This window comes from Lepus europaeus, chromosome 21 (assembly GCF_033115175.1).
Source record: "Lepus europaeus isolate LE1 chromosome 21, mLepTim1.pri, whole genome shotgun sequence".
Taxonomy (NCBI): Eukaryota; Metazoa; Chordata; class Mammalia; order Lagomorpha; family Leporidae; genus Lepus; species Lepus europaeus.
Window position 1 is genome coordinate 58,506,691 of NC_084847.1, and position 26,665 is coordinate 58,533,355.

Genomic DNA, 26,665 nt, shown 5'->3' on the forward strand with positions numbered 1-26,665 from the left:
CAATCCTAGCGTTTCTGACGTTCACCGCTTCTAACAAGGTCTGGGGGAACGGGCAGACGCACCCTAAGGGGCTGTACTGGCACGTAACCCCACCGATCCATCTCAAAAACCCAACCTCCAGTCAGAGGGTGCAAACCAGGCAGAGCAGAACGAGGGGTGTAGGGGCCGGGCAAGGGGGCTGGGGCCAAGCACCAGAGCCCAAGATTCTCAGACACACCTGGCACAGCCAGGTGTTGCCACCACCATGCAGCTACCTGGGGCCTGCCCCACCCACACAGTGATCGGCAAAGAGCAAACCACAAGGAGGCCATTTGGGGTAAATTATTAAAAGGCTGGGGCCTGTGGCGCAGCTGGTTAAGCTGCTGGAGCATCAGCATTCCACACGGGTGCCGGTTCGCGTCCCGGCTACTGCACTTCCGATCCCGCTCCCTGCTAGTGCGCCTGGAAAGGCAGTGCAAGCTGGCCCAAGAGCTTGTCCTCCTGCCACTCCTGCGAGACCAGGACGAAACTCCTGGCCCACTGGCCATTGCGGCCATCTGGGGTGTGAGCCAGTGGTTACGAGCTCTCTCTCTCTCTTCCTCCCCCCACTTCTGTCTTTGAAACTTTCAAACACGTAAGTTGTCTTAAAAAATTATTAAAAGGATGACATCCGGAAATCACAATTTCTCTTACAAGAAAGCTGGGGCAGGTGTACGGGGTGCAGGGAGGGTCCGCAAGGGATGCCCTGACACTGGGCAAGCTGGGGGAAGTTTCCAGAACGAGGGCAGAGGGAGGGAAGGGGCTGGGCAGACCTGGGCCTGCCCACTCTTTTGCTGGGGAGCCCCCTCCCCCCCAAGGCGCCTGGCCCTCTGGAGAACCAGCGAAGAGGCCACCCTCCCCCCCCCCACCATAGTTCTCAGCAGGTGCAGGGCTGACCTGGCCCCCGCCCCCGCCCGGGGCTCCGCTCTGCCCCGCCCCCTCCGCCTCACCTCCGGTTCGAACCTTTTGCGTTTTTTTTTCGCTCTCACTTCCTGCCGGGTTTGCATTTCCCTCCCCCGCCCCTCCCAGCCTACGACACACTTTCTCTGCTTTTTTTCTCTTTTTGCCTCCTCTGGCCTCCGGACTCTGGCCCCGGCCGCGCGCAGCCCGCTCCCGGCCCTGCAGCCCCTGGGCGGGGCGGCGGCCCTCAGACCGTCCGGGCCGCGGGGGAACCCGGGACCCCCTGCGCGCCAGGAGGAAGCCGGCGGCCTGCGTGGAGGAGACGTCCCGCGCAGTCGGCGGAGCATGAGCGCCCCAGGTAGGAGCGGCGGGGCTGGGCGGGGGAGGGGGCGGACACGGGGGCGCGCTGCGGGCGCTCTGGGGGCTCGGGGGCGCGGGCGCTGGGACGGAACCCCGCGCCGGTCCTCTTCCACCTCCCCTCTCCCCAGCCCCCACTCCGCTCCCCGCCATCCCTTCCGACACCTGTCGCCCTCCGCGCCTCCCAGTCTCTGACGTCGCTAAAAGAGGATGAATGGGGGGAGTCACGGGGCCGCGGCGGAAAAGGCCCCCCTGGGTGCACCTGCCAGCAGGGAGGAAGAGACCCTTCTCTGGCACCCGAAGGGCCCGGAAGTTCGCAGACCACACTTGGGGCCTGACGCAGAGGCGGCTGAGAAGGCGGGTCCGCAGGGGTGAGGATGGCCCCTGCCAGGGGGCGGCTCCGAAGCCCCCCCCTCCAAGCCTCAGGCCTGAAGCCACCGCCCCCGGGAGCTGTGCGGTGGGCCCTGCTGCTCCCGCACCCCCACAGGTGCACCGCCCCCTGGGGTGCTGAGGACGGTTGCCTTCCCACAGCTGGGTTCAGCAGCCTGCAGGCGGCCGCCTGGCCAGGTGGTCTGTGGCCGAGCTGAGCCGGCACCTCCCGGGCACGGCCTCATTTGCAGTTGGGAAGTCCTGAAGGTGTGAGGTCCGCAGCCTAGCAGAACAGAGCCCACCCGGCACTGCTCAGAAGAGTTACTGAGTGCCCTCCGGGGCAGACCGGTGCTGGGAGCCCTGTGCATTCTCCACCCCTGAGCCCTTCCTGTAACCCGGCCTCTCCCGCCCCCACCAGGCTCCCAGGTGATGGCTCCACGTGGGCCGCAGCAGCCCGTTGGGCCCAAGACCTGCACCTGTGTCGGTTTCATTGGGGCGGGTTCAGCGGGGCATGCAGGCTCTTTGTGAGGCTGGTTAAAAGAGAAACATGGTGTTTAAATAGGGGTGCTGTGGAATGTACCATTGTAACTGCTTGTGGGGCCTCCAGTTCTGGGCATCCGGAACAGGCTCGGGGCAGTCCGCCCTGGAACTGCCCCTCCCCCGGCCCCTGGCAGCCCGGTTCCCCTCCCAGGACCTCACAGAAGCCGATCACTCGGCATCTGTGCTTTTGGGTCCATTTCACTGTGCGAGGTGCCCGCAGGTTCCCCCGTGTGGGCACTTTTTTAAGGCCTCAGTGCGTTTGGTTCCCTGGATACGGCATGGTGGCTTTGGTCCACTCATTCTCCACGGGATGTTTAAAAAGGACCCCGGAACCGAACTCTTCCGTCCATCGGTGGCACCATAGGGGTGGCTATGACTGCTGCGCCGTGGGGACAGAGGGCTGTGGGACACCGGGCTCCCTGTCTTGGGGCAGGTGGGACACAGAGGCTGAGTCCAGGGTGAGGCTGCGCTGGGAGGCGGCACACACCTGCCTTTGTCCACTCGCCCGGGCAGCATTTCCCAAAAATTCCCAGGCAAATGCCGCGACACAGGACATGGCTGTTTGACAGAACCAGACCCGCGACACATGTGTCCGTGTGTGTGCATGTGTGTGTAGACACAACCAGGGATGAGGGTAGTAGCGGGCAGTGTCCAGTCTTTGGGGGCTGAGGCCATGGAGATGTGGGCTTGGGACGTCACTGCCCACCTGTTCTGGCCGAGGGCCTGGGACGGCCTGAAGCCCTCAGAGGTCATGTTTCTTGGGAAGCCGCGGTAGTAACGGTATTTTCAGTGTCGGCAGCTGCATCGTGAGAATGCGATACTGAGATGCGACACCTTACGGCCACCTCTGCGTGCTGCTGTCCCCGAGGTCGGAGCAGACCAGGACCCAGGACCTGCAGCTGCACCGCCCGCCTCCCCACACACAGAGCAGCCAGGGCTGGGGGTGTCCTGTCGTACGGGGACTGTGAGCTCTGAAGGGCCCCCTGGAGGATAAATGGACCCCGACACAAGCCCCTCTCCCCTCTGTGGCTCCCGTGTGCAGTCTCTCTCGAACGTGAATGGATCGATAGGAATACCTGAGCAGGACAAGAAAACAAAAAGAGTGACAGCCTTTGAGGCTGCGCCTTAAACACACGGCTCTGCCGCGGAGACGTGAGACGGAGCAGGATTTCCAGGAGCCCCGCGCCGTCCCCACGCTCTCCTGGCTCGGTCGCTTTGATGAGGTGACGGTTGTCGGGAGGCTAAGCTTAGGGGCTGTGATTTGTTGAAGGGCTCCGAGCTCCTCACGGTCGCCATCACATCTGTGCAATGGGTGTGTGTGGCCCAGCGCCAGGGCTCAGGGAGGTGCCCCAGGCCTGCTGCCCGGCGGTGGCCCGCTTCTCCCCAAGGCACGGCTGTCCCGTCAGGTCCTCCCGTGGGCCCTGCTCCTCTCTGGGGTGGGAGCTGTGCAAATCCCTGCCCCAGGGCCCCTCCCCCACCCTGCGGTTTCTGCATTAAGTCAGTACTTCCTTCCTGCCCCTCCCCGACCTGGGAACGAGCCGCCTTCAGACTCTGTGTGCTGGTGCGGCGGGGGCTCCCCCGCGCTCTGGCCCCAGCCTCGCAGACCCCGCTGATGTCAGGGCAACACCTGTCAGGACCATGCCTTTTTTTTTTTTTTTTTTTTTTTAGGATTTTTTTTTTTTGACAGGCAGAGTCACCCAGCGGCCCATTCTTGACTTGCTCATGTCTCTAAAGACAGTCCCTCGGGTGCCAGGATTAAGACGCCAGCCTGCGACACTGGGGGGCAGTGCTCAGCCCATCACACCTGGACAGTGAATCTCCAAACCACTGTCTACATTCACTGCCCCGGTTCCTCTCCTCTCCTTCCACCTTGAATGCACTTTAGCCGGGCCGTGTCCCAGCGCTCAGACGAAACAGCTCTTGGCAAGGTCACCGACATCCTTGTCCGTGCTCCACGCTGAGCCCTGGTGGGGCTGGACCTGCTGGCCACCGCAGGTGCGAAAGTCCCCCCCCGCAGCTGCACACCCGTGGGACCTGCTTCTGGGTTTCTCTCCCACCCTGCCGGCAGCCCTTCGCAGTTTCTGTTCCCCCGCCTGGCTGAGAGTGCGCTGCCCAGCCGTCCTGGTGGCTCTCCTGGGTGAGCTCACCCAGGCTCATCCACTCCCCTGGCCACACCCCTCTTGACCTTTGCCCTTTCCTCCCTGACTGCCTGGACAGGGGTGGATCCCCGACCCAGCTGGGCTCTGTTGACTTCTCAGCAGCATCATGTGTCCACGTGATCGGTACAGAGAAAAGCATTTGCTGCGGCTGGGTTATGAAGAATGTTGTTCTGTTGTGTTGCTAATGCATTAATTTTTTTTTTTTTTACTTGTGAGACACAGAGAATAAGAATGAAAGAGTGAGCTGTCACCTGCTAGTTTATTCCCGGAATGCCTGGGCCAGGCTGAAGCCAGGAGCTCAGTCCAGTTGCTTGCACCGTCCCGAAGTCTGCATTGTTGGGAAGCTGGAGTCCGAAGCCGGGGCTGGGGAGGGAACCCAGGCGCTCCGACGTGGGACGCGAGCGTGTTGACCACTAGGCCAGGTGCACGCGTGTGCCTCTTTGGGCGGGGAGTGCTTAGTGCAGCAGGTAGGGTACAGTGTGAGCACTGGGATTTCGCTTGGGGACACTGGTCATTGGGCAGTCTGGGCCGAGTCCCTTCTTCCCCTCGGGCCAGGTGAGAAGATGAGACACGGCTTGGGGTGGCGCCAGGGTTTCATCTTGCCCGCCAATCCCAATCGGCTAGCAATGGCTTCCTGGAGCACCATGTGGAAAATCAGAGCTCCTGGGAAGAGGGGTCTGTGATCGATCGCCGATGTCTGCCGTGGGTGTGAAACTGAAAATTGAAGGTTGAAGGTTGGCTGCCCCCATCAGTCCTCCCCGCACGGCCACGCTGACCTCGTGACCTTGAGCAGATCACAGCAGTGTCCCCAGATTCCGTGTCCTCATCAGCGAGATGGAGATAAATACGCTGTGGCTCCCTGCTGCCCGAGCCCGTGAGATAAGCGTGTGAAAAATGGTGCTGCAATCGCAGAACCTGCTCCGGCGGGAGGTGTTACTTTTATGAATTGACCTCCGTGGTCGTGAATCCACGTCAGTGGTGGCCACGCCCGCCACCGACCGTCTTCCTGGGCCCAGGTCTTTGCGTCCACCTTAGTCAGCTCCTCTGCTCTGGCCAGCCCGTGCCTTTGGGTTTTTGTGGGGCTGATGAGAACGGGGCTCCGCGTGGCTGTGGAGTGCGACCTCTCCGTGCATGGGGGGGATCTTGGAGTCTTTGATGGCTCCTGGGCAGGGGAAGAGAGGTGTTTTCTGGGGTCTCCTCTGCGTGATGGGGCCCCAGAGCACCTGCTGCCTTGCCTTTTCCCAGGCAAGTTGGGCCCCCCCCGGGGGGGGGTCGTCCCCAGGTAAATCCATCTCTCCCGTAAGCGTCCAGCCTCACTCTCCCCATCGCTGGTGTTACATGAGTTCTGCAGTTGGCAGTCAGCAGCCCTGGTGCGTCGCTGGCGTGGCCGCGAGCTCCGTGGGCCAGTGGGGATCCCCCGGTGTGTCCTGTGACGTCACAGAAGTCCCCCCCCCCCCGCTACCACAAGCCCTCGCTTTGTTTCACCTTGAATGCTGTTCTGTGTTTTGTGCCGGCATTGCAGACAGAGCTCCCCGCACCGCCTCCCGCGCGCATCCAACGTGCCGAGACCCAGGGGAGCCGTCTGTTCTTCTGTTATTTGGTTTAAGCAAAGCTTTGGGGCATTTTTTCTTGCCAGTGGGAGATTCCGCGCCGGATTCATTGCCCTGGCTGTTATTTATTGGCGAGTGTGTTTTATTGTAATGCGTTTCATTTCCTTCTGTCTTTTGCTCTGGGGTTCGTTCCGCTGCCTAGGACGTGAGCAGTGTTTGGCACTGTGTGAAGTGTGATGCGCCCAGAACTCCGCCATAAAGGACTTGAGTTTCTGCAGGACTGAAACAGTGAATCAGATGTTTGTTTTGTTTAAAACCTGAAGACCTCACAGGGCAGTGGAGTCTTTGAATGAAGCCCAGGCATTAAGGTGTCACCCCTGCCCCCATCCTGGGTGCTCCCACGTGAGGGGCTGCCACTCCCAGGGACCGATCTGAGAACTGCCAGAAGGCTGCCTGAGAGGGAACGCTTCCCCGGGTCAGGGCGGGCACGGCGCTGCTTCTGCGGCACCGGGGCAGGTGAGTGACTCAGCACCTGCTGCCTTCAGTGGCAGCCGCGAGACCTTGGCCAAGTCCCTTTAGCTCCCTGGCGCCCTCCTCACAGCAAGTTCAGTCCGATGCCGCGTGCTGGTGCCCAGCAGGTGCACGGAGCACACCACTCAGGCCGGGCCGTGGTCAGTGCGTGCGGAAAGCCTCAGGGGTGGGCCTCGGGGTCAGCGGCCAGAGGTTCGAGTGGAGCGTGGACCCTTCGCACAGCCTTGTCTTCCTTTGCCTGGTTCCCAGTCACCCATGATGATCGTCACTGCCCCAGGGGCTGCTTGTGTCTCGCGAGCTGGGAACTTAGTGCCCGGCACCGCGGTGTTGAGAAGTGGGGGCCGCTCAGAGGCCATCGTGGATGGAAGTGTGCAGTTGCCACGGGCGCGGGTTCCTGGTGAGGACGACCAGCCCCCTGCCCTTCCACCATGGGAAGGCGCAGCCCTTGACCTTGAAGTTCTCAGCCTCCAGAACCAAATCATGTGTTTGTCATAGACGACCCAGTCCGTGGCTGTCTCTCCCAGCAGCACGTGACACACAGAGACACCTGTGTGCAGACCCAGCACTGGCTGTGGTGGGAGAGATGGGAAGATGGGGCCCCCACCCCCACAGGTCTGTCATCTGCTGAGGAGTCACTTGTAGGATGGCGCACTTGCTACAAGGTAGGACAGCCCCAGGGAGGGCTCAGGCGGTCAGCCTGAGGCGGGAAAGGCCTCCCAGAGCACACGGCAGCCCAGACGAGCTGGGTGGGTCTCGGCGCAAGCGGAGCCGGGGTTCATGTTTGGGGCTGGAAAATAAAGATGTGGGGGGTGCGGGAGCGGCCTCGAGAGCCCCGGGGTGCCGTGCCAGGGAGGGCAGGTGCTGTCCTGCCGGCCCGTTCCGAGCAGGGGCTATGAGCCAGGATGGGCATCCAGGTTCTGGAGATCACGGACAGCAGCCAGGAGAACAGACGGGGCCCTCGAGGCAACAGGCAGCCTGGCTGGCTGGGACCGGGCCAGGCGTAGCCTCGCTGTGGTTTCAGTGCAGTTTGTGTGGACGGACAGCGCACACATGCTTCCTGCACGGATCCTCAGCGTGCAGCTCAGGGGCTTTGCCAAAACCCAACACACGCGTGTCACCTGTGGCAGCCGGGCCACGACCACAGCGTGACCAGCCACAGGGTGCACTCGGGATACAGTGACGATAGCAGCTTCCTCGGTGGAGAGGGTTTTACATGTAAGGATGTCCCAGACAGCTCACGGAACATTCTTGCACGACAGAATCACAGGTGGTTGATTTAAAATGCTGATTTCCTGGAGTGTTCTGTTTTTTCTGACTCCCCTAGCGTCGTCTGTATGGTTGCATGTGACAGTGGTTTGTTGGAATGTTTTATCCCTAGGAAGAGCCCAATCGTGAATATTTGATACTTTTAAAACTCTTGTTGATGGTGAATATTTGATGCATTTTAAACTGTTGTTGATGGTGAATATTTGATGCATTTTAAACTCTTGTTGATGGTGAATATTTGATACTTTTTAAACTCTTGTTGATGGTGAATATTTGATATTTTTAAACTCTTGTTGATGGTGAATATTTGATATTTTTAAACTCTTGTTGATGGTGAATATTTGATATTTTTAAACTCTTGTTGATGGTGAATATTTGATATTTTTAAACTCTTGTTGATGGTGAATATTTGATATTTTTAAACTCTTGTTGATGGTGAATATTTGATACTTTTTAAACTCTTGTTGATGGTGAACATTTGATACTTTTTAAACTCTTGTTGATGGGCCGTGGAGTTGTTCCCAGTTCTGGCTGTTGGGAATGATGCCGCTGTGAGTGTTCTTAGCCCTTTCTCTGGGAGACATGTGTTTGCCTCTCGTGCATGGCTTTCCTGGCTCTGCTCTGGTGAATACTACCGAGCCGCTCTCTAGGGATGTTGCTCCAGTCCACACTCCCCTCGGTCAGGGATGTGAGGGCTGGTTGCTCCACATCCTGGCTCACACGTGGTGTCCTCTGCCTCTTGCCTTTAGCCATTCTGTGAGCATATAGTCAACACATAACTGCGGTTTTAATTTGCATTTCACCTAGGATCGTTGAGCAGTGTCTCATGTTTATTGGTCACTGTGGATCTCCTCCTTTGTGAATTGCCTGCTTGTTTTTGGCTCTTATTGATTGGTAGTTGCTCTTTACATATGATAGGTATGAGTCCTTTGTCAGATATGTGTATATTCTGTGCATAATTTGCCTTTTCACTCTTTAAAAAAAAAGATTTTATTTATTTGAGAGGTAGAGTTACAGACAGTGAGAGGGAAAGACAGAAAGGTCTTCCTTTTGTTGATTCACTCCTCAAATGGCTGCAACAGCCAGAACTGCACTGATCTGAAGCCAGGAGCTTCTTCCCAGTCTCCCACGTGGGTGCAGGGGCCCAAGGACTTTGGCCGTCTTCTACTGCCCTCCCGGGCCACAGCAGAGAGCTGGATTGGAAGAGGGGCAGCTGGGACTAGAACCAGCACCCACATGGGACGCTGGCGCCGCAGGCAGAGGACTAACCTACTGCGCCGCGGTGCCGGCTCCCCTTTTCACTCTTAATAGCCTACTGATGAGCAGAAGTTTTTTTTCCGATTTAGTCCAATTCATATGAGTGTTTTCTCGGGGCTGAATCTACTCACATGTCGTTTAAGAAAGATACACCAACCCCGAGATTCGGTCTGCTCCTGAAAGCCTCATTGTGTTATGTCCTGCATCTATATAACCCATCCAGAACGGATCCTTTTCCTTTAAACAACTTGATTGAGGTATGATGGACATAAAACACTGCAGTCCACCCAATTTAAGTGCACAGTTCGGTGAGTTCTGGGTGGATGTCTGCAGCCACGTGAGCACAGGCAGGGCTTATAACGTTTCTCTCGCCCCACAAAGTTGCCTCGGGCCCCACTCCGCTTCTTAACAAGACTCCTGGGTGCTTGCCGTGCGGGGAAGGCTGGGAGCAAGGCGAGAAGCCAGAAACTGCTCCTGCTGTTATAAATAGCGTAGCCCGAAGCAAGGCCCAGGCAAGCGGTGCAGGCCGGGGCTGGGAGGAAGCGAGCCATGGATGATGAAGCCGCGCAGGGACTGTGAAGTCATGAGCACAGCACCCCCCCCACCACACCCCTGCCCTCCCTATGCCCTGCAGAACTGTGCCCTGGAGGGCCGGGCTGTGTCCCTGAGGCCACTGGGTTTGTATCTGGGTCCAGGACCAGAGGGAGAAAACCCCGCAGGGGAAGGCCGGGAGAGACCTTAATTGGGAGTTTTCGTCATTCCAGTGTAACTTTTATTGAATTTTATTTTACCTGAATAATGTGTATTTGCTAGGTTTAAAAACTGAACCAGTACCACACAGCCTCTGGACAGAGAGCGGCAGGCCCCCAGCCACCCCTGAGTCCCTGCCTCCCCCGATGCCGCCTTGTGGTTTGTCTCCGAGGGTCCACGCTGGGAGCCTGGTTCCTGGTGTGGTGCCTGTAAGAGGCGAGGCCCCCGACAGGGGTCCTGGGTGAGTGGGGGCTCTGCCCTTGGAGCCGGTGAGTGCCCCTGACAGCCTGAGTGAGACCCCCGAGCCTGCTTGCTGTTTCGAGACGGGGTCCCTTCCTCTGCCCACCTCGTTTTCTGTCTGCCTGGGTTTTAACCCGGCAGCTTGCGATTCTCCTTTAGGTCCTCGCAGCGTATCGGTTACACTTGTCCCTCAGCCTTAGTGTTCGGAGATGGCGTGTTTCTCAGGTCGGAGCCCACTGCCAAGGAAGCCTGTCCAGGCTTCTGGCCCTCCCTTCCCGGCCGCACCAGCTCCCTGCCGCTCGTCTCACCCACATGCTGTACCCGCTACACACGGCATTCCTGCTGCTACCTTAAACACAGGGCTTCTCCAGTCAGTCAGGTGCGGAGGGAGAAGGGGGCGGGTGTTGTGGCGCCATGGGTTAAGCTGCCACTTGGAGCGCCTGCCTCTGTGTCAGCTGCTCCATTTCCAACCCAACTTCCTGCCAGTGCACCTGGGAAGTAGCAGATGATGGTACAAGGACCTGGGTCCCTGCTACCTGTCTGGGAGACCCAGGTGGTATTCCTGGCTTCTGGTGTTAGCCTGCCCCCCCCCCCAGCTGTTACATTTATGGAGTGAACCAGTGAATAGAAGATCTCTCTCTGCTGGTCTACCTTTCAGATGAGAAAACCTTTAAAGACTAGGGGCTGGCGTTGTGGCGGGGTAGTGGGTAAAGCCACCGCCTGCAACACGGCTTCCTGTATGTGTGCCTGTTCGTGTCCCAGCTGCTCCATTTCTGATCCAGCCCCTGGGAAAAGCAGCGGAGGATGGCCCAACTTCTTGTACCTCCGCCACCCACATGGGAGACCCGGACGAAGCTCCTGGCTCTTGGCTTCGGCTTGGCCCAGCACTGGCCATTGCAGCCCTCTGGGGAACCAGTGGATAGAAGACCTCTCTCTCTGTCTCAGTCTCTCCCTCTCTCTCTATAACTCTGCCTTGCAAATAAATAAATCTTTAAAAAAGAGAATAAATTTTCATTTATTCCTTCTCGAGCATTCTTCCTTCCTGTGTACCGTTGTTGTTCTGACCCCCTGTGAACTTTGTTGCAGAGCACGTGCGCTGGCTGTGCGTGCTCTCAGTGTTTATTAGTCTTTATTCCTCCTTCACTTTTGAGGACAACATCACCGAATTCTATTCTTTTTCTTTAAATTTTTATTTATTTATTTGAGAGGTAGAGTTACAGACAGTGAGAGGGAGAGATAGAGAAAGGTCTCCCATCCGCTGGTTCACTCCTCAAATAGCGTCAATGGCCAGAGCTGCTCCGATCCAAAGCCAGGAGCCAGGAGCCTCTCCGGGTCTCCCACACAGGTGCAGGGGCCTAAGCACTTGGGCCATCCTCCACTGCTTTCCCAGGCCACAGCAGAGAGCTGGATCAGAAGAGGAGCAGCCAGGACTAGAACCGGCACCCATTTGGGATGCTGGCATTGCAGGCCAGGGCTTTAACCAGCCGCACCACAGCGCCAGCCCCCAGAATTCTATTCCAAGTTGGGGGCTCTAAGTGCTGTCAGTATTTGACCTCACTTCTTTCTTGCAGGTTTATGGTATTCACCATTATTCCTGTTTGTTGTTGTTGTTTTAAGAGATTTACTTATTTGAAAGGCAGAGTGACAGACAGAGCTGCCATCCACTGGTTTATTCCCCAAATGGCTGCAGCGGCTGGGGCTGGGCGAGGCCAAAGCCAGCAGCCAGGAGCTTCGTCTCATTCTCCCACATGGGGGGCACCAGCCTTCTCGGGTGCAGTAACAGGAAGCTGGAATGGGCAAAGCTTCCAGGACTTGAACCTGCACTCCGATACGGGATGCCGGCGTCGTGAGCAGCAACTTAAACCACCGTGCCACAGTGCCTGCTGTCATGATTTTATTTAGTGTGGTTAGGTTTGGTACACTTGCACTTACGTTCATGAGTGAAATTGCCATGTGATTCTCACACCACACTATGCTACTGTTTGCTCCTCCCAGAAGGGTTGGGTGAACTTGTCATCATTTGTTCCCTGGAGTCTGGGAGCAGAACCGCCTGGGCCTGGAGCTTGTACAAAGTCTGTCAATGGTGGGCTGAATTCCTTTCCTGGTTATTCATGTACTTTATGGCCACTGCTGCCTTCCATCTCCTCTTGCGTCAGTTTTAGTGACCTTTGTGCTTCTAGTGAGATTTTTCATTTCCTCAAAATCTCCTGCTTACGTGGTTATGTCTGTTTATGTTGACTGTTTATGACGGACAGCTCGTGACGAGTGCAAGTAAACAGAGAGCGGTGGGGTGATGGTCGCAAGCTGACATGGAGGCGCTACAGGTGCTCATGAAGAAGCCCCTGGTGGGGACTGAAGACCAGGTGTGGGTGGAGGCAGGGGACCTGCTCCAGGGGAGCCCTGAGCTCAAGGGGAGCCCGAGGAGACGTGCGTCGCCTGTCGGGTGGAGTTGGTCCTTTAGGTGACTGGCTGGGGTCGGTGGCTTTTTGTACCGTCCAGAAGGGGTGACAGCGGGAAGTTTCCTGCCGACTGCACTTCCTGGTGGAGACTTTGGGCGCCTGATCGCGTCCCCGCACCGTCACCGGCTTCCGCCATCAACACGGGACCAGTCTTGCCTGTTCCACATCTCCCATCTTCCTTCCCGCACCCCGGGGGCTGCGCCCTGTGCCGCGTGGGGGCAGTGCCAGTGCTGCCCCGTGGCCCACCTGGGCAGCCGTGTGTGCTGGTGACGGTTCCAGGGCGTTCTCTGGCACTGGGGTTTGTGATGGTGGAGGGGAGTATGGACTGTGTGCTTGCGTTCGTGCGGCTCTGACGGAAGACCACAGGGGGCGGCTTGGAGTCGGCAGGAACCCCTTCTCAGCGCTGCAGGCCGGGGCATCCTAGACCGAGGCACCGGCTGGTTCTGTGTCCATCGTGGAAGGGCACGCACAGCTCCCATGTCTCTCCCGTGGGCTCGAGTCCCGTGCGGGAGGGCCCACCTCCAGATCTGTCACCTGGGGGGTCACAGCCAGGCCACAGCCCAGGGACAGTGCTCTCTGCTGCTGTCCATCTGAAATTCTGACCTCCTGCCTGCTGTCACCTTCTCCTGTTGTTACATCCATGTGGTCACACACATGTGTGCACACACATGTACAACTACATGCAGATACATGTGCGCACATATGCACACACACACTTGAACACGTATGTGCACACCTGCAGTACAAACATGCAGTACACATGTGCGCGCATGTACACACATGTGCAGATATGCACATATACATGCAATGTGCACGCCTACACATACACGTGCACACACGTGCACACATGTTAACTCATGCAACACCTGCACACAATTACACACATGTACGTACTTACACTCGCTTGTACAGACATGTATATACGCTTGTGCAGCACACACGTGCACATGCATACACATACACACTTGTGCACACACATGTACACGTCCATACACATGCACGCACACATGTGAACACACACTTCACACATGCACACACATACATGTAAATACGTGTGTACACTTGTACACACATGTACACACCCACACGTGTACACACACAGTCGCTCACACACGTACACGTGCATTCACACTCGTGCTCACGCACACACCTTGTCCCCTCAGGGCGGCGTCAGCTCCGGGGTACAGGGGTGCGGACGCCCTCCCTCCACACTGCCATCTGCAGAGCTTGGGGCCCGCGGTGTGGGCCGCAGACTGGGGCGCTGCCCGGGGGGTGCAGGGCCAGGAGCCGCACCCGCTGATGCCACGCGGCCAGGAGAGGCTCGGGCGCCCCGCGTGGGCCCGGGAAGGGGGTCGGTTTCTGCGCCGCACAAAGGCGGGGCCGTCCCCAGTCTCCCTCCTCTTCCCCGTGCGGCCTGCATGTGCCCCTCGCAGCTGACCCCAGTCCCCCTCTGTCCCCTCTGTCCCCGGCCCCAGTGTCCCCTCCGGCCCCGGCCCCAGTCCCCTCCGGCCCCTCCGGCCCCTCCGTCCCCGGCCCCAGTCCTCTCCGTCCCCGACCCCAGTCCCCTCCGACCCCTCCGGCTCCGGCCCCAGTCCCCTCTGGCCCCGGCCCCTCCGGCCGTCCCGCGGCGCCCGCTCTCGGGCCCCAGCTCCCCAGAGCTGGCTGTTCCCCTGGCTCCCTGGCGGGTCCTGCCCCCACGCATCTCCACACGGGCCGCCCACCAGTGTCTGAGCCGGGACCGAGGGTGGTCTTGACAGCAGCGCGGCTGACGCGTTGCTAGGAGACGCAAGGCCAGCGCAGAACCGCGCATGCGCGCGCTGAGGCCATTCCCAGCATGCATCTGGGAGAACATTCCAGAGTCGCTCGCAGCCCTCGCCGGGGCGGATGGATTAGGTACTCGGGGTTCTGGTCAGAGTCCCGGAATCTCGTCGCTGCGGTCCTTGTGTGTCCCACGACGCTCCCGGTAAGCCGAGGGCTTCTAGAAGTTTCCGGGCCTGCCAGGGCTCCGCGTTGCCCGCGGCCAGGCCTGTGCGGGTCCCTCAGCGGACCACGGGGTCCCGCCCGGGCTGGTCCGGCCCCGGCCTGGGGTCAGCTCAGGCCCTGCGCGGGAGTGTGGCCCATCCGGGCACTGACGTGCGAGAATCAGGGTGAGGGTCCCGCGGTGCCGCCGCCCTCCCTCCGGGCCCTGCAGGGCTCGGGTCTGCGCGCGGCTGTGCCCTGTTGGGTCCGTCACACCCCGGGCAGAGGGATGGCAGGGCCATCGCTGGCTGCCGTCTGTCCTTGCGACTCCCAGGCTGATCACCAGGCTGGCGCTGGGCTTGGCACGGATGATGAGTGACAGGTGGGGGCCCCCGGGGGAAGGCTGCCCCGGGTGGCCAGGGGCAGCCTGAGGTGGGCACCTGTGGAAGGCTGCCGTTTGGACTGGTCATGTCCCTGACACCACTGGGGACGCAGGGGCCCGGCCCAGGGGCTGTTCCAGGGCCAGAGTCCCCGCCGGGCTTTGTGGCGCTGAACTGTGGAGGACCTGACTTCGAATACTGGGACCCTGCCTGTTTGCAAATAGGAGTGAGGGACTCAAGGTGAAAATGAGGCACCAGGATGGCCCCTAACCCAGTCTGTGTCCTGATGAGAAGGGGGGGTCGGTGAGCAGCGCCGGCGTCACACGTGGGGGCCGAGTCCTGGCCCGGCTGCTCCACTTCCCATCCTGGAAGGCAGTGGAAGATGGCCCAAGTGCCCTGGTCCCTGTGCCTGCCTGGGAGACCTGGAGGAAGCTCCTGGCTCCTGGCTTTGGATCGGCCCAGCTCCGGCCGTTGCAGCCATCCGGGGAGTGAACCAGCGGATGGAAGACCTCTCTCTGTCTCTCCCTCTCTGTAGTCCTGCCTTTCAAATAAATAAAGGTGGGGGGAGGTGAGGACACAGAGAGGCTCCAGGACACCAGCTGCTGCTGCGGGCCTCCGGTCGGCAGGCTTCTCCCAGCACACGCTCAGCCCCTGGGGGGCCGGGACAGCCCTGCAGGGTTTGCCGTCGCCGCCCGCCCTGCCCGGCCTCACTGTCACCCCCGCTGTTCCTGAGCCCTGCCGTGGGCACGGTGCTGAGTTCATTTTTTTTTTTTTTTTAAATTGGCTCTGTCCAAGCTGCCCTGGGACTTCTGGGAGTTCATTTTAAAGTCAGAGAGGAGTGGAGCCGCTGCTTCCCTGGCTCAGTTGCATGTTAAATCTGGTTTGCTCGCTGCCCCACTTGGCCCATCTCTTTTATGACAGTTGGAAGCTGGCGGATGACAGCTCCCGTGCCCTGCCTCTGCACTTGAGGGTCAGGGCGGCCAGTGGCCTCATTACCAGCCGCTCCGCCTCTTCGAGCAGGCTTCCCATCACCCGCCTGGAGGCCAGGGGCCAGTGCCTGGGGTCACCCTCGGCGAGAGGACTGCCCGCCCCCAGTCAGGATCCCCAGGACTCAGTGCCGGCTGCTCCCTGCTCCTGCCACTCTCCCTCCCCCGCCAGCCTCCCTCCTGCGCTGTCCTCAAGCCCCAGGAAGCCTTTTCTGGCCGCTTCCTTGGGCACCACTGCCTCCCCTCTCCAGCTTCTCATTGTGCTTCGTGGTTAAAAGAGAAGCCACGGTGGGAATGTGAAACGGTGCCGCGGCCGGGCAACGCCAGGAGGAGTGACCCGTGAGGCCGCCCCTCCCTCCTCACAGCGACCCCAGGGGGAGGCACCACACATCCACTGCCAAGGACGAGCCAAGAAACAGCCTGGCAGACCCACGCGGTGGGCTGCCACTGACTCGCACGGGGGACCTGGCCAACATGGTGACGCCAGCGTCCAGGCTGAGCAAATCCACAGGACAGGAAGCAGACCGGTGGGTGCCGGGGGGCAGGGGGCGGGGGGCGGGCCTGCAGAAAGGGGATGAGCTCTCTTTTGGGGTTGATGACTACGTGTTGGGAACCGATGGAGGTGATGGCACACTGGCTTCACCCGCGGGGCCATTTCTCACTTAGCCACTAAGCGCGGGTGATGCTGGCCTGCGTTTGCCGTAGGATGCTGAGTGTGGGCTGTTTGGTGCCGCTGTCGGCCAAGGTTACTGAGGATTGGTATTTACGATCTGGGGCCCCTCCACTGGCCTTGTTTGGATTTTCCTATTAACCGCCTTCTCCCTGGGTATGAAGACGACCACAGAATTTACTGTCCAAAGCAGGACACTCTGTGCTTTAATTCACGTTCAGGAAAAGGACTCCCCTGGCTGCAGATTTGGGAACCTTGACACACACGTGCCTAGAGTCACATAACCGCCGCCCCAGCGCCCCAGTCCCAGTGCAGAACAGCTCCCTGTCCCTGAACTCCCTACGCAGGGCTGGGGGAGTGTGTGGCCGTGGGCCAGGGGAGGCCTGGGAGATGCTGGGTCTGGTCCCGTGTGGGCCTGGGAGGCACTGGGTCTGGTCCCGTGTGGACCTGGCGGGCGCTGGGTCTGGTCCCGTGTGGGCCTGGGAGGCGCTGGGTCTGGTCCCGTGTGGGCCTGGGAGGCACTGGGTCTGGTCCCGTGTGGGCCTGGGAGGCGCTGGGTCTGGTCCCGTGTGGGCCTGGGAGGCGCTGGGTCTGGTCCCGTGTGGGCCTGGCAGGCGCTGGGTCTGGTCCCGTGTGGGCCTGGCAGGCACTGGGTCTGGTCCCGTGTGGGCCTGGCAGGCACGGGGTCTGGTCCCGTGTGGGCCTGGGAGGCGCTGGTTCTGGTCCCGTGTGGGCCTGGTGCTGGGTCTTAGTCCACCCGTGCAAGGATGGACTGGGTCCGAGGAAAGGTGAGTGCGCCGCTCGCCCGTTCCCCAGCCTCCCGATCCCGGAGACAATCAGACGCAGCGGGGAGCCAAGTCTAGCAAGGACTCGTTTACTTCGTGCGAAACAGAACCTTTTATAGCACAAAACTGCAGAGTCATTGGGGCAGGGCTAAGGACCAACCAATCACCTAAACGGTCATTTTACGGGGGGATTTCTATAGGACTAGCCCTATGTCTATACACTTGTTACTAGTTTTGTTACCTCCCCTGATGTTGCACAGCCAATCAGTTTTAGTGGTAAACAACTTTGGATTCCGCCCACCTTACTTCCTTTGGGCACCATCATGTAACTAATTTCCCCACACCTGGCAGGCGCGGGGTCTGGTCCCGTGTGGGCCTGGCAGGCGCTGGGTCTGGTCCCGTGTGGGCCTGGGAGGCACGGGGTCTGGTCCCGTGTGGGCCTGGCAGGTGCTGGGTCTGGTCCCGTGTGGGCCTGGCAGGTGCTGGGTCTGGTCCCGTGTGGGCCTGGGAGGCGCTGGGTCTGGTCCCGTGTGGGCCTGGCAGGCGCTGGGTCTGGTCCCGTGTGGGCCTGGGAGGCGTGGGGTCTGGTCCCATGTGGGCCTGGCAGGCACTGGGTCTGGTCCCGTGTGGGCCTGGGAGGCGCTGGGTCTGGTCCCGTGTGGGCCTGGGAGGCGCTGGGTCTGGTCCCGTGTGGGCCTGGTTCTGGGCCTGGTCCCGTGTGGGCCTGGGAGGCGCTGGGTCTGGTCCCGTGTGGGCCTGGGAGGCACGGGGTCTGGTCCCGTGTGGGCCTGGCAGGCGCTGGGTCTGGTCCCGTGTGGGCCTGGCAGGCACTGGGTCTGGTCCCGTGTGGGCCTGGGAGGCGCGGGGTCTGGTCCCGTGTGGGGCTGGGAGGCGCTGGGTCTGGTCCCGTGTGGGCCTGGCAGGCGCTGGGTCTGGTCCCGTGTGGGCCTGGGAGGCACTGGGTCTCATCCCAATGAGGCAGCCACAGGCGGGGCTCAAAATTCAGTAATCCGTGTGGGCTGATTTTTAAGTTGATGTTTCGTGTGGCCCACGGATGGTGTTGTAGATAGCAGATGGCCCTCGGCAGAAGCAAGGTTCACCACTCTGCCTGGAGCCACTCCTCGGTACCTCTGCCGTGTTCTGGCCCCGTGTTCCGGTGCAGCCTCTGGACCCGCGTCCGCCTGTGAGCCTGTCCCCTGTGGGTCGCTGAGCGGGGTTTCGCGGGGCACGTGCACCGTGCCTGGCTCTTCACTGCTTGGTGGACATCAGGGGAGCTTCGAGTGTGGGACGACGGCACGGTTGCAGACACGCGTGGACGGGAGTTCCGTGCAGTGGGATTGCTTCATTCCGTGTGCAGGTGTTCAGCCATGTCTCCATGGCAGCACATGCGAGCCTGCTGCCCGTCTCGCCGGGCCCTCTCGTTTTGAACACGGTGTAGCCCCGTGGTGCTCCCTCGTCCTGGATGTATTGGCCTTTCCCTCAAGTCTGATGAAGCCCAGTGCCTTTTTGCTCGCTGGTTTAGCACACACAGATCCTTTTCTGTTAAGTGTCCGTCCATGTCGCTAGTCCACTCTCAGACTGGGTTGTTGGCTTCCTTGGTGCTAACTTTTTTTTTTTTTTAAGATTTTATTATTTACTTATTTGAAAGGCAGAATTACATAGAAACAAAAGCGGGGTGGGGGTGATGTCTTCCATCTGCTGGTTCACTCCCCAGTTGGCCACAACGGCCAGAGCTGTGCTGATCCAAAGCCAGGAGCCAGGAGCTTCTTCCAGGTCTCCCACACGGGTGCAGGAGCCCAAGGACTTGGGCCATCTGCTGCTGCTTTCCCAGGCCACAGCAGAGAGCTGGATTATAAACAGAATAGCTGGGACACGAACCGGCGCCCATATGGGATACCGGCACTGCAGGCGGCGGCTCTACCTGCTACGCCACAACGCCGGCCCCTTAAGTCAACTTTTAAAATGTGCTTCGACTCTGCTTGATCTTGTACCTTTGCGTGACAGTGTGAGACACTCCTGCTGTCACTGTTACTGTGACGGAGTTGAGTCTGTATATCAGCCTGGTCAGGATTTATCTGTCTTCTGTGGTTTATTTCATAAGTGTTTTATGGTCACAAGTAAACAGATCCCGTCCCTGCTGGGTGAGGTGGCTGTGAAATACGGCGAGGTTAGGCATTTATGGAAGGTGGGAGTGGTCCGTTTGAGTCAGTCCGGGGAGCTGGTGAGGGTGAGGGGCGGCAGTGCTTACCACAGGGTCATCGGCAGACTGTGGCTGTCCCACTGCCACTGCGAGTGGGCCACTTAGCACGCGCTATACGGCGTGGACACAACTTGCTGTGGCGTGGGCCCCGCCTTGCCAGCCCTATGAAATAGCCCAGGACAGCTCTGGTTTGGAATCTGTGTTCTATTTTGTTGGTTTTCTTTGTAAACATCGTCCGTGAGAACATTCTTTCGCACGTTTGGAGTGATGTGAACAGATCCTCAGGTCTCCTCACAGGTGCAGCGTGGGTGCCGGGCATATCCTGGGAGGCAGCAGGTGACGGCCCAGGGACTGGGGTCCCCGCCGCCCGTGTGGGAGACCTGGACTCAGGTTCAGGCTCCCTGCTTTCTGCGGGCCCAGCCTCAGCTACTGGGGCTCCTGGAGAATGAGCCAGCAGATGACAGGTTGCTCTGTCTGTCTCCCTCCTCCCCCGCCCATTCTACCTCTCAGATGAAGTCAAACAGCAGTGCCCGAGTGTGCCGCCTCACCGCAGCTCTCGGTTCCAGCTTCCCGGGAGGCGGTGGTGATGGCTGGTGAGCCGGGTTTCCGCAGCCCGCGTCCGAGGCTTGCATCGTGTTCCTGACTCCCGGCCCCGAGGGCCATGGGGGACCGAACCAGCAGAGGAGAACTTGCTGCCTGTCTCCCTCTTTCTCTCCCTGTTGGTAAATTTACTTTGGTTCAGAAAGTTTGAACCCCATGGGTGGTTCCTGCCGATAGACCTTTGCCTAGGACTTTCTGACCCTCGTCGTGCAAAGGTCCCGCGGTACGAAAGCCCAGTTGTGACTTTGTGGGTCTCTCTGGGTGCCTTGGTGTGGCCCAGCCTCCTGGTGCAGAGGGGCGAGTATCCCCATGGTCAGGGGCCGGGGTGGGGCAGCCTGGCGTCTCGGTCCCTTCCTTCTGCTATCAGTGGTGACGTAGAAGGAACAGCGTTTCTTCCTCGGTTCAAATGGAGGCGCCGGCCAGGCTGGCCCGTGGTGTGGGCTGCTTAGCCGCAGCCAGTGGCCTCTGGGGCCTCTGTCGTGAGCACACTGATCCCCCTCGAGAGGGCGCTGCCGGACCCCGCCTCACCTCCAACCACGATTGCCCTGGCAGTGGGAGTTCAGCATGAGTTTGGGAGGATGGGAGCCCCAAGTCTGTGGCACCGGGGTAGGGGCTGTGACCGTGTGGGTTCATGGACCTCGCCGGACCAATCCATGCTCAGTGTCCTTGTGGTACACATTCTTTATGAACTTTGGGAAGACCCCTCCTACGCAGAAGCTCCGTATTCTCTCTGCGCTGAAACAAACCTTTTAATTCTCTTCCGTATGAACTTGGCGTAAATGCCCTTGAACACGACCCAGCCGGGTCCTTTTGAGCGCTCAGCCACTGCACCACACTGGTGACCACGGCGACAGCCGCTGGTGCCTGTCGGCTGTGATCCTGTTTGGGAACTGGTCCAAGAGCTTTCCTTATGTTCACTGACTCCGCAGCAACCCCGATCGTCCCCACTCCACGGCAGGGAGCCTGGGGTGCAGAGGGGCTCTCGCTGTGTGCCCACCGTGCCCGGGGTCTCAGCCTCACTATCCGTCCCTGTCTGTCGGTCCTGGAGACAGAGCCTCTTCCCTCTTGGCCGCTCTGCCACGTTCCTGGTCTCTTGCTTGTCGCTGGTCAGCACGTGCACAGCAGGTGTCTCCGTGCACTGGGACTTGTGTTTTGACTGCTGTGCGGCCTTGCCCATGTCAGAGTCCCACACAGGAGGGCCTCACCTGCGCACCTGCCAGTCACCCGCTCCCCGACATCAGCACACTAGGCCTCATGAACACGACCTTACCATCCCACGGTTGTAAGTGCATTTAAAATGGTTTTCTTCTAATACTTTGAGAGTGTGTTCTTTAAGTTTTAAATCATTCATCGCTTTGCTAGTTATGTTTACCAAGGGGCAGGTGGGAGTATGGGTTTTCCCAAATTAACCAATAGTTCTTGAATACTCCTTGTATGCCCCACATGGCTTTGAAATTTCGCCCTGATCCTACCCTGCGCCTGTACACGAATGCGGGTTGTTTGTTAGGCGTTTGTACGGTGAGCTCATTAGCTGTTTGTGTGTGGCTGTGGCCTGTTGTCATTTTGAATCTGGTTTCCTATCTGGAGGGAGAAGTTGACCTTGTGCTGAGCTACTTTGCTGAACTCGGCTGCTAGTTCCAGCAGTTTATGCCTTCATTATTGTTTGTTTTAAAATAATTTTTAATTTGTCTTTTAATTTTCCGGTGAGTAGATCGGCTGGGGATGTCTTTGGCAGTGTTTTTTAAAGCTGTATTAAGTTTTTGCCAGCAAATATTCCATATGCTAATTGCACTTTTCATTACAGCTTGAAATTTCCTTTGTGGCTAATACATGGAGAATTTTTGTAAAATTTCCACGTGTGTTTGAAGAGAATTTGAATTCTGTCTTTGAGTAGAGTTCTGTGGATCTCTTAGAGCAAACAATTTTTTAAAAAGATATATTTATTTGAAAGAGTGATGGAGAGGGAATCTTCCATCTACTGGTCACTCCCCAAATGGCTGTGACAGCCAGAACTGGGCCAGGCCATGGCCGGGAGCTGCGTCTGGGTCTCCCATGTGGGTACAGGGGCCCAAGGACTTGGGTCACTGTCTGCTGGCTCCCAGGCATACGAACAGGAAGCTGGTTTGGAGGCACAGAGCAGCTGAGCTCGAAGTGGTGCTCCTGTGGGATGTGGGAGTCTCCAGCCTCACTTAGCTCCTGCACCCCGCTCCACCCGCTCCAGCCCGCACGGTTACGGTTGATGGTGTGTCGGGGCTTGCTTGCCCCTCTAGGGAGGGGCTCTCTGGGACGGGTCTTCCCGGTCCCTGCTCCTACAGGGACCAGGGTTGCTCAGCACCGGTCGTGGCAGGCAGAGTCCCTCTTCACAGAATAAACTCTTCGTGGTCCCTCTGCGCGTTCTTCCTTTGTGTTCTGTTCTCTTGTCCAAGGACGGCAGTGCTGTCAGATCAGGGCGTCCCCAGACCCCGGGCTCCTGGGGCCAGACTTGGACGGGGGGCGGGGGGGGGCTGGGCAGCCGCGTGGTGGAACCCTCCGTCCGCCGTCCTCACAGCCGTCCCCGCCCTTCCCTCCCCACGGTCCCCTGGGCTCCTCACGGGCGCGTGGCTTTGGTGATGGTTTCTTGGAGCCCCGGGGCCATAGACCTGTGAGCCCTTACTTGTGTGACAAGTGTGTTTGTTCCTTTTTTACACTGAGTCATTGTCTAGCGGAACAAAGTAGTCTAGTTTTTAAGTGATTTCTCCTGCTGCCCTTTGGTCTGTGTGCGTCTGGGGTCACCCTTGGGTCTGTCCGGCTCTTTATGTTTGTAGGGGACAAGTGGACAAGTCTGCTGGCTTTCAGCTTTCCCTGAGAACCCCGTGTCCCAGTCTTTTTTTTTTTAAAGATTTATTTATTTATTTGAAAGTCTGTGTTACACAGAGAGAGGAAAAGGGGAGAGAGAGAGAGAGAGAGAGAGAGAGAGAGAGATCTTCTACCGCTGGTTGATTCCCCAGTTGGCTGCATCGGCCGGAGCTGCGCTCATCCAAAGCCAGGTACCAGGAGCTTCCTCCGGGTCTGCCGTGTGGGTGCAGGGGTCAAGCACTTGAGCCGTCTTCCACTGCTTTCCTAGGCCACAGCAGAGAGCTGGATAGGACGTGGAGTAGCCGGGACTAGAACCAGCGCCCATATGGGATGCCAGCACTGCAGGCGGTGGCTTTACCCACTATACCACAGCACTGGCCTGTGTCCCAGTCTTAATCTAATTGTTTTATGTATTTGAAAGGCAGATTTACAGAGAAAAGGGGGAGAGAGAGAGATAAAGAGAAAGAAAGATCTTCCATCTGTTGGTTCACTCCCCAAATGGCCACAATGGACAGGCCGAAGCCAGGAGCCCAGAGCTCCATCCGGGTCTCCCACCTGGCCGCTTGGGCCATCCTCCACTGCCTTCCCAGGCCATCAGCAGGGAGCCGGATGGGAAGTGGAGCTGCCAGGGTACCTGACCCGGTGCCCGCGAGATGCCTGCTTTGCAGGCGGCCGCTTAGTCCTCTCTGCCACAGTCCTGGCCCCATCTTTCCTCCTGTGTTGTGCTGGTCCTCCACGGGCTCTCAGGTTCAGGAGTTACATCCTTGTTCACCTCTAGGCATTTTTTTGCCCTAGAATTTATTTGAGTTTACATTCCTCTCATTTTTTAAAATTTTATTTATTTCATTGGAAAGGCAGAGAGAAGCAGAATCCTCCTCCTGCTTTTCGCTCTTCAAAGGCCTGCAACAGCTGGAGCTGGGCCAGGCTGGAGCCAGGCGCTCGGAACGCCGTCCGGGGCCCCAGTACGTGAGCCATCGCCAGCTGCCTCGCGGGGGGCACGTTCACAGCAAGCTGGACCGGAGGCAGAGCTGGGACTGGAACCCAGGCACGTCGGTGTGGGACAGAGCAACCCAAGGCCGTGTGCTCACTGTTGTGCCGGTGTTGCGGGCACTCCCTCCTCTCCATGCTGTCCTGGGTGGCCAGGTCCCGGTCCTTGTCTCGATGCAGGAAAGACCTGGAGGACAAGTCCTAGGTGAAGGCCAGCCGAGAGGAAGGCTCATCCGCCTGCAGAATGAACGCAGGCGTCCAGGAAGGCATGTGGACAGACCGAGGAGAGAGCCGGGCTCCCCGTGCATAAGACCCTGGACAGGCACAGGGTGGTGTCTGGGCAGAGTTTCGTTGAATATTTATAAGGGGCGGGGCTTAGGGCAGGGCTTGAGTCCCGCCCATTTCCTTGGTCTCTCTGGCAGTCTTGCAGGTGTCATGGTGTCAGGTGCACGATGGGTGTGGAGTGTCGATGGGTGTGGAGTGTCGGCTGTGAGTTTTACTACACTGACCTGATAGTGAGTGCAGGTCATGACGGGGTGCAGCTGGCAGCCACGCGGGGTCTGGCTGTGTGGTTTGTGGCAGTAGACCTGCCACGGGGCCGCAGGGAGGGGCTGCGCCACTGTGCGCCCTTGGAGCCGCCTCCCTGCTTCCCTCCACTCTGGGAGTTTTCTCCTGTGGGGTCACCTCTAAGATAGATGCCGGGACTTCCAGACCTCCTCATCCTGGTGACTGACCTCTGCTCTGTCCCCCTCCTGTGAGGACAACGATGGTGGTTCCGGGTCCCTGGAGAACTCCCCGGTTCAACCTGCAGCCCAGTGACTGGGTCACCAGGCTCCTGCAGATGCCAGGCCTGCTCTGGGGGCGGGGAGCGCCCTCCTCCGTGAGGGTCCCTCTGTGTACCTGGCCCTGCCTCCTTCACGGTATTGCCTGTATTCGCACGGGACGGTCTGCCGCCTCTCTGCCCTTGGTGTGGTCTGCCTGGGCAGTCAGGTCAGTTCACTGAGCTTGACATGCCCGCCTTCCCAGGATGCACTTGTGTGTCTTCTGGAACCAGGATGCATACTGAGCCCCTCCCCCACAGTTGTTCTCTGAGGCACCGCCCCCACCTCATGGAGAGGCTGGGAGCAGGGAGTGGGCTCTGTCCTGTGGGGCACGCCAAGGGGGACAGCTCTCTCTGCTCCCACCCACGGGAGACAGCTCTCTCTCTCTCTGCTCCCACATGCAGCTTCCTGGCCCTCGCGATGGGTGTCTCTGTGTGGGGTGGCCCACAGTGGCCACCCTGCTAACTAAGTCCTGTTCTCACTTGGGAAATGTTGAAATACCTAGGCCAGATCACCGATGGCCCCTGTCCCCAGCAGCTTCCTTGTGAGCCCAGACGAGCGCCCCTGGGCTACAGAGAAGGTGCTGCTTCCAGCCTGCAAGGCCTGCACCTCCTCCCTCCCCAAGCGCTGGCTGCCTGGCTGCCCTGAGCCCCCAGGGCAGACCCTGGGGATGACCCTGGGGGTGCCCCGTGCGCTGCTGCTCAGGCAGGTGTGGCTCCTCAGCTGACCCCTCCCTCCCTGCGGCCCTTTCCCACAGTCCTGTGGGGCCTCCGTTTGCTCTTGGGCTGCTCCCTCTGCCGGATCCCGGATGAATTTGCATCATTTCTTTTCCACTGGGTTGGGAGTAGGGGCAGAAACTACAGCACTTAAAGAGTTTGTTGTCTTCATGTAACTCAGCTTGTGGGTCCAGCATTGGGACGTCGCTGGTAGAGCTGCCACCTGCAACCCCGGCTTCCCATATGGGTGCTGGCTTGTGTCCCAGCTGCTCCACCTCTGATGGCTCATGGCCTGGGAAAGCAGTAGAAGATGGCCCAAGTGCTTGGGCCCCTGCACCTGCACGGGAGACCTGGAGGAAGCTCCTGGCTCCTGCCTGGCCCAGCCCTGGCTGTTGTGGCCATCTGGGGAGTGAGCCAGCAGATGGAAGATCTCTGTCTCGACCTCTCTCTGTAACTCTGTCTTTCAAATAAATACATTTTTTTTTTTTTAAAAAACCAACTCATTGTCACGTGGTTGGGTCACACCGAACATTAATTTATGAAAAGTCCATGGCGTTTCTTTTTCTCTCCATTTTTTTCTTTCTCTCCCTTTATTTTTTTTCAAAGATTTATTTATTTGTAAGCAGAGTGAGAGACAGCAGGAGCATGGCAGCATGAGGTGGGGGTGGGGGGGCATTTTCTGTCCTCTGGCTCACTTCCCAGGTGTCTGCAATCGCCAGGGCTGGGCCAGGCCGAAGCCAGGAGGCAGGAGCTCCATCTGGCTCTCCCACAGGGATGGCAGGGGCTCAAGCACTTGGGCCATCTTCTGTTGCTTTCCTAGGTGCATTAGCAGGGAGCTGGAGCAGAAGCCACGTAGCCAGGCTCAAACTGGAACTCGGATATGGGATGCAGGTGTCGTAAGTGTTGGCTTAACCCGCTGTGCCACAACACACACCCTCTTCCTTTCCCTTTCAGCTTTGCTTTGCACAGGCCTCTGCCACACCAGTTCTCCGCCATCCTGTGCTCATGCCGGCTTTCACGGCAGACATCAGCCCCTTCCATGTGTTCCCACTGACGGTGTCCTGTGCTGTGGGCCGTGTTCCCGCCTGTCGAGTCTGGTCGGCTGTTGATGAGCGCACCTGTCCTGTAACCGTCTTGCCCAGCTCTGTGTGACCTGTGGGGCTGATGAGTCCCGCTGCGTCGTCGCTCTCGTCGCTGCAAACAGTGCTGAGCAGAGTGGGGCCCCGGCGTGGGCTCCTGGCCCTCTCCCCCTGAGGCCCTCTCCAGGGCGGTCCTGATGTATTCAGCCCGCGCGAGGAACGCAGCGTGGCCGGTCCTCCTTAGGCAGTGC

The 26,665-nt window shown here is 59.1% G+C and overlaps 1 protein-coding gene across 1 annotated transcript in view; it reads left to right on the forward strand.

Moving 5' to 3' along the window:
- Positions 1 to 1,209: 1,209 nt before the first annotated feature.
- Positions 1,210 to 26,665, forward strand: part of CARD11 (caspase recruitment domain family member 11) — a 94,631-nt gene continuing 69,175 nt past the window's right edge. Inside the window, exon 1 of the mRNA XM_062180410.1 lies at positions 1,210 to 1,276. The gene's annotated coding sequence lies outside the window, so the exon portion shown is untranslated. The remainder of the gene's footprint in view (positions 1,277 to 26,665) is intronic.